This window comes from Centroberyx gerrardi, chromosome 10 (genome assembly GCF_048128805.1).
Source record: "Centroberyx gerrardi isolate f3 chromosome 10, fCenGer3.hap1.cur.20231027, whole genome shotgun sequence".
Classification (NCBI taxonomy): Eukaryota; Metazoa; Chordata; class Actinopteri; order Beryciformes; family Berycidae; genus Centroberyx; species Centroberyx gerrardi.
In genome coordinates this window covers 6,688,244-6,695,922 of record NC_136006.1, presented here as the reverse complement: position 1 = coordinate 6,695,922, position 7,679 = coordinate 6,688,244, and positions in this window count along the sequence as shown.

The following is a 7,679-nucleotide window of genomic DNA, read 5'->3' as shown; positions in this document are numbered from 1 at the left end:
ACAGACAGACGGATAAACAGATAGACGGATAGACGGATGGATGGATAGATAGATAGATAGATATCTGTCCATGGTCTAGGTTATTTTCACTGGTTTCCAATGCAATTTCAACTGTCAAGAATTTACTTGAAACAAGTGACAGTATCTAAAAGAAAAGAAAAGAAGAAGAAAATGATTTTGCATAGGAAATAAGTGAAAGTGAAAATCTCACCCCTTTGGCAGAATTTTTCACTTGTTTTGAGAAAAGTCAGATTTGTAACACTCAGTACTAGAGTAAATGGCTGAAGATTTTTTTGTGTATCTCTTATGTATCTTCTGATGACGTTCCAGTCCTGATGAAAGCCCCACTAGCACAGAAACATTGTCTTTTTTTTTGTAAAATAAAAGGTCTTCTGGTACATAACGTTGCTGGTCCTACATTTGTGTGAAGCAACATGGCCCCAATCAGATTAACAGTCGGCAGGTTGCGGGAATAATCAGACCGAGCCTCTAATCAGCAGTCATTGTGTTGCCGGCTATTGTCCGGACAGCCTCGGCAGCGGAGGTAAACGACACCCAAAGTGGGGAGGCAATTTGTTATTAAGTGTCACAGAAAGACACAGGTGAGAGAGAAGTGTCATCTCAAATACCGCTTCATCCCCCGTTCTTGAATGGGATTTGAGTGTGGAAAATGCTAATGTGAACCTGAAAGGCACAGTGTAATAGGTGCAATTTGAAAGTAATGTTCAGGCCTTTTTATACGTGATTAGCTTTTGTGTGGCATTCTTTCTCCCGGGCCTTTGTGGATTTCTCTTCCATTTTTTCTTCCTTTTTTTTCTTACGTCACACCCGGGACGTTTACAAAGGAACTTTTCTCGCCACATACCTATTCTACTATAGATTTGGTTATCAAAAAGTTCATGACTCACAGGTGCAATCTGAACTTTTCTATGCGAGCGAGTTATGCACTGGATGAATTATGAATATCAAGGGCTCGGAGTAAAAAAGGCACGATCGAGGCGCTTTAAAATCTATCCGAGTGTGAAAGGAAACACGTCATTCTTGTTGAAGTCCGTGTTCAATTTTTTACATTTTGTTGCCTGATTCAGTTTTGTTCACGATTCCTGCTTCTCTCGACGAGATACTTCTGACCAAGTGCATCATTTTTCACCCAAAATGTCACTTACTTCCCTCCCCTCTCTGCTTTAAAGCTCTTGACTCGAAGATAAATTCTGCTGCTCAGATAAGCCAGATCAACAGCAGGTCAACAGCATCCTGGTGAAAACAGCTAACAGCTAAATTAGTTTCTGTAAAGCGACTTTAAAAAAAAAAAGGGGTTGCATTTTGAAGAGAATGGTCTGGTTGCATTGCCTCATCCCGGGATGGCATTCTGCAATCTCTCTGTCCTCTGCATCAATCAGTTTTAGATTTAATTTGAAATGATGCAACGCAAAGCTGACTCACTCCCCTTTGTGCTCTTACTGTATTCATTTCCTTACCTAATCAGGAAGTCTTTTGTACTGCCCCCAAACACAAAGCCTTTTTAACTCGTACACCCCTTCCTACTGAACCGTATTCATTTCCTCAGCCCAGAAGGCGGCCTTATGGGCTGACGAAGCCCAGACCTGCCTGTTTCGACAGACCGGTTAGAGTCAGCGGGACGGGGCGAGCTCTGCCTCGTCTGTAGCTGCCTCTGTCAGCCTGTGTTTGGTCTCCCAGGCCCAGGGTTCATGGCTAAGACGCCAAAGCCTGTCTGTAACGCAAAGGCGGCGGTTAGCGAGGAGCGCGCTCAGTGGGCCTGCTTTGTGTTGCGTCCCGGCGATAACGCGCTCCGACGCGCTAACACGATCCAGCTGCCGCCACTGCGAGGGAATACAGACACTCTCTCTTCTCCCCGTTCCTTTCATGTGATACCGTCTCTCCCTCGAAATACCTCTCGCGCAGGCAACCTGTTCCATCTGAAACGAGTGCGTTCGCTGTTTATAGCTTCAAAGATAACTTTCCGCGGTGGATATTTCCTATTGTAAAGATTTACTGCACATCGGATGCCCTCTCGGAAGCACAGCTGTGCTTTTGGTGCCCGAACTCATATATATATCGCATCCAAAGTGAGACGTGCTGAAAATGCAGAGCGCACTGGGAACCGCGGGGGGTAAAGCCTACAGGCTGTGCAGACAGCTCTGCTCGACAGCGATACAGCGTGGGGACAGCGTTACGATCCAAAAGAGGAAGAGAGTTTTAGCTCAGGAAGTAAAAAAATGGCAGGCTGAACGCAAACAGCGGTGGGGACGGCGTTTCCCCCCTTTTGTCGAGCCTTTGTGCAAGTCTTTCCTGCGCTGTCAGTATCTGAGGCCGCCGAAAGGGTGAGCAGCAGTGGAGTAATGAGAGCAACGCCGTTCCTCTTAATTATCCAATAAAGTCTGCCTTTTACCTCAGCGCGCCCACCCATCCAGTTCAAGAGCAATCACGCACAGATACTCTCCCTCTCTCTCTCTGTCTCTCACGGACACACATGCACACACACACACACTCCAGCTTATCCCTCATACCATCTTTTCCTCTCTCTCTCTCTCTCTCACACTCATATGCAATCTGGAGGTAAGCCCCCTCCCTTCGCCCCTGCGCCTGTGAGGTGTAAATGGTGGGTAATGGTGTGTGTCAGACCTGTGTAACAGCCCATTAGGCACGTGGAGTGAGTTAATCTGATCTAACGTCTCTCTTCCCCACTTTTTAAACACCAGTGAGTGTCACACTGGGCCCAAACTTAGGGGAAAGGAATGGGGAGAGAGAGGGTCACCCCCCCCCCCCCCCCCCAAAAAAAAAGTGATGTGTACCCACCTCGACACCTTCCCCGGCCCAAACCGCTTCCATATGTCCCGTCCGAAAGGGCGGAATGTGGAATTATCCCCCTCTTTAAGATGTCGGTGACTTTCTTCCTGTGCGGCTTTGGTGTTACTTCCCGGTTGGCGGGGGGGGGGGGGGGTGCGGATGGCGGTGGTCGCCATGACGACATGACGTGCAGCTTGGTCAGTCCAATGTGCTCTATCTGGAGAGATTAAAACGTAGCCTCTCTCGCACGTGTGCAGTGCCCAGCACGTTTGATTGTGGTTCCCACAGACCCGTATGTCAGGGCACGCACTCGCTCACTTTCTCTCACACACACACACACACACCCAAAACACACACATACATACCGCACACTGTCTGCCTTCATGTGGTGGGGATGTATAGACTGAAAATCAAACAGCAGGCCAATTCCCAGGCCAGCCTTTGAGGGTTAAGTGCTTTCAGACGTCTGGATTCGGTTTCATCACAACCGATGTATATTTTTCAAGAGGGGCAAACGCTGGACATGTTGGTGCAGAGAAATGTCTCGGAATGTGTTTCGGACAAAAAACAACAACAAAAAACGTGTAATTATCTCCATGAAGGTGGGCTCCTTTATTAGTGAGAAAGAGGGTAGGAAAACAGGATTGCCCTGGACCGGGACAAAGGCTTCTGAAAACAGAGGGAAAGAGGCAGAGAGAGAAAGATATAGACAGGGAGAGAAACGATGAGAGAGAGAGAGAGAGAGAGAGAGAGAGAGAGAGAGAGAGAGAGAGAGAGAGAGAGAGAGAGAGAGAGAGAGAGAGAGAGAGAGAGAGAGAGAGAGAGAGAGAGAGAGAGAGAGAGAGAGGGGAGAAAGTCTTTCTTCAGCCCCCATTTCTCCTCTCCTCAGCATTTTATCCAGATGCTGGAGTTATACAGTCAGCCTTCTGGCTGCTGGTGTTGGAGATGTATTTCAACTTAGTTTCATCTACAACTGTCAGCCTCTGGAAGGAGGACAAGAGAGGGGTGAGAACTCACTGTGTGTGTCTGTATTGGAATGTGTGTGTGTGTGTGTGTGTCTGAACGAGGATGTGTGCATGCGATTGTATGCGTTTGTGTGAAGGTGTGTGCGACTGCCTGTGGATGGATGTGTGCACGTATGAGTGTTGTCAGCGTGTATGTGTGTGTGTGTGTGTATGAACGTGAGTGAGTGTGTGGTGTGTGCATGTGCTTGTGCATGTGTATGCACTTATGAGTGTGTGTGTGCTCTCTATCGTGTGTGTGTGTGTGCGCGTTTTCATGAAGGTGTGTGACTTCTCGTGTGTGTGTGCACATGTATGAGTGTGTCTATGGGTATGTGTGAGAATCTTTTATGCGTTCGCTTCAGTGTTTGCGTGAATATGTGTGCGTATTTGTGTGTGTGTGTTTCAGAGTGTAAATAAATGCATCCTTAAGGTATAATAAGGATGTCAGAGAGAATGTCGATGTTTGAATCTCAGTCGAATGTCAAAAAGTCAGAACAAATTCAGATCGCAGCTGCTGAATGCGTCAAAAACCGCATTTATTTATTTATGTATTTATTTCTCTTACTTTCACTGAACGCATCGCTGGCTCCCCATGCCTCGATCGGCTCCACAGGCTCTCACTCTCTGTCGCTCCCTCCATCTCTGCTGCTAGCATGCTAGTTTGCTTGCTAGCAGCATCATGGCAGAAAACAACCAGCCTGACAAGCAGGTTTCTACTCCTTAACGGCTCCTCCAAGACATTGTTTGGAAGATATTTGTGTGAAAAGGCAAGCATCAGCAGAACACCAACACAAATCTTTCAAGAAACTGACGGAAAAAAAACACGCTGTGAACTCCGGATAGAATCTCTATCTGTTGTCCGTTCATTGCACCCTGTTTTTATGTGTCAATATTGTGTTTTTTACCATTAATATTTATATTTGAAATCGATTTTGACTCATTTCAGTCAATTCATGGTCAAATTTGTTTTTTTCCTAAGGTATAATGTGTGAGAGAGAGGTAGAGGAAGCAAGGCAACGCCATACTATCATACAATCAACCTGCTTTGTCATACGGCCACCAGTATCTTCATAAACCGGCCCGTCCTCCTCTGCCTCGCCAGTTATTATCAGAGCCGGCCAACTGTTTATTTTCTAGCTCCGTTGCATTGTGTGGGAGTATTTTGTGCAACGCACGGCAAATGAGGTTAATGCGATTCTCCAAACAATGGTGCGGTGACTCAGTACAATAGGTTGGCAGAACGATTTTAGTGCGTTTGATAGCGGTTGGTGAGTTGTTGCAGGGGCATTTAGACGGTGGAATAATTGCTTCCAGAGCTCCCCGAGGAGTAATTGCTCTTCCCCCCACCCCAAAAGCCTTACCTCCCTCCAAGTATGTCCTGCCCAGCACTACTTATGAGATTCTTGGGCCACAGGGACCGGCCAAATTATTTTTTTTCCCAAAGAAGAAACGGCGGTTTGGGTGGAGCGAGTGAGTGATTGCATGTGCACGTTAGGGTCTCTATAAGTGTTTGTTTCTGTACGTATATGTCTGTGTGTGTGTGTGTGTGTGTGTGTGTGTGTATAGGTGCTTGTGTCCTTGTGTGTCTCCACCTGTGCCCCTGTGTGTGTATTCCCACAGTTAGATTAATTAGTGAGCAAGAGAACCACTCAGAGTGATTGTGAGGAAATTGCCCTCAGCTGCAGATCCAGACACACGCTGGCTCCTCGCAGTTCAGACAGGTCGGAGATTTACATTCCAGACCGTCCACTTCAGACCATGTCCAAACGCTCTGAAAACTCCCTGGGAAATGAGCTGTGGCCACACACACACACACACACACACGCACACACACACTCCGACTGACTGTTCCCCTCTGGCAGTGCGCTCGGCTTAAACAATTGCATATAGCCGTAGCCAGGACCAACACACACTATTTATTCTGAAGGTGTTGTTGATCCACTTTTTTATCCAGCTATTTTATACAGAGATTGGAGAGTTTTAGTTCTACAAACATTTCTCAGAGGCAGAGCTGCTCTGGAGGCAGAAACAATCTCATGGGCCGAGTTAAACCTCAACAACAACTGGGAGAACCACAGTTTTTTTTGGAGCGCAGTGAAGTTAGCTAACTGGCAAAGACGAAACTCTGGTCTAAATATAATTAAAACATAGAAGTGGCGATGACTGGCAACTTAGTATGATTATCCAGATTGCATTTGTTTTTCCTCCTCTCTTATGCTTACCATACATTAGAAGGCTTTTAGTCTGACACACTCTCACGTTTAACAACAATTTGTCTCAAGTCATCCAGCAGCTCTCCACCAGTTTCTCCTCCAGTTTCTCCACCAGCTCTCCTCCAGTTTCTCCACCAGTTCGACGGTCTAACAGAACATCTCCATGTTTCCTCCTCTGTGTGTCTGTAGAGCTTTGTCACCTGTCGCTACAGCTGGTGATGTCAGCCAAAGACAGCGCTCCTATTGGCTGTTGACGGTGTAACATTATAAATCACGTCGTTGACCATCACACACCTTTTGAGCCAAGACTAAAGACTTGAGATAATATTAAACATGTTTGATTTTGTCGTAACGGTCAAGACGAGGAAAAAGAAAAAGACTGCAGTAAGACGCTCCGACTGAGTTTTCTGAGTTTTTGATTTCATTCCAACTTTATTCCGACCGAAATTTGTCCAAAACTGTGAAATCGCTTCAAATATCGTCTAGTGTAAGGTCAGCATTAGTCTCAGTCTAACGTTACTTAACCAGAAAAACTGTGGTTCTTTGGCTCCGCCCACTGAAATTTAACTCAACCCATGAGATTATTTCTGCCCTAAAGAGATGTTTGTGTAAGTAAAACTCCAGTATACATCTAATAGTGTGGGACTACATGTGTGCAAGTTTGACAGTCTTGTTTGGGGCTTTGATGAGGAAAATGATTTCAGCCTCCCCCCCTCCCCCCCCCCCTCCAAGTTCAGTGTAATTGGCTCCTCCTCACTGTGACAACTCAGCCTTAATTGCGCCTGAAGGAGGTAAGCTTTCATGTGATTTGCTTGAGAATCACTGCTCATTTCTTGATAAAGTTTTACAAAGGCGAACGAGCCTAATTATGAAAAGCAGCTCATTCCTTATAAATTGTCTGAGCAGCACAATTAAATATGACACCGATGAGTCAGCTTATCCGTGCGGCTGGGGTAATTGGAGCCCTCTCACATATAACGGGGGAAGGATTAAAATGTTACACACCAGATTCATCTCTGTTTGGACAGAACTTCCTCTCAAAAAATAGCTTGGGGCAGAGAAAGAGGGAGAGAAAGACGAGCGATTTAGAGAGAGAGAGAGAGAGGGAAGAGATCGCCAAAAGGAAAGAGTGAGCGCGAATGTGGAGAAGGAGAGACAAAAGAAGAAAAAAGAGAGCAGGGGGAGAGACGGGGAAGGGGCAGAGCGAAAAAGAGAGAAAATGGAGTGAAAAAGAGAGAGAGAGAGACAGAAAAACACCCATCTCTGGTTTTGATTGGCTCTTTGTGTGCGGGCATACAGCTGCCAGTACAGCTGTTGTGTGAATTAAGGAGAAAGGTCTGAAAATCATTAGCACTTTTTTTGGGGGGGTCGACGATAAACGAGAAGAGAAGTGGTTTCCACCCGTCGGCCCAAATTCATATTGTGACATTTCCGAACAACTTCACCAGTGCACGATGAAATTAGTTTTCTTAAAAAGGGGGGCGGTCTCTCTGTTAGTTCATTACACAGTTGTTAGGAATACATGTGAAACGGGCCTTCAGCATGACAAGGCGTAAAAAGACAGCAACAGGTGCTATCCTTCGGGTTGTAATCACATTATCTTGTGTCCATCTGCATCATTACAGCTCAAATTTCCTGTAAACGCACTTGCCCA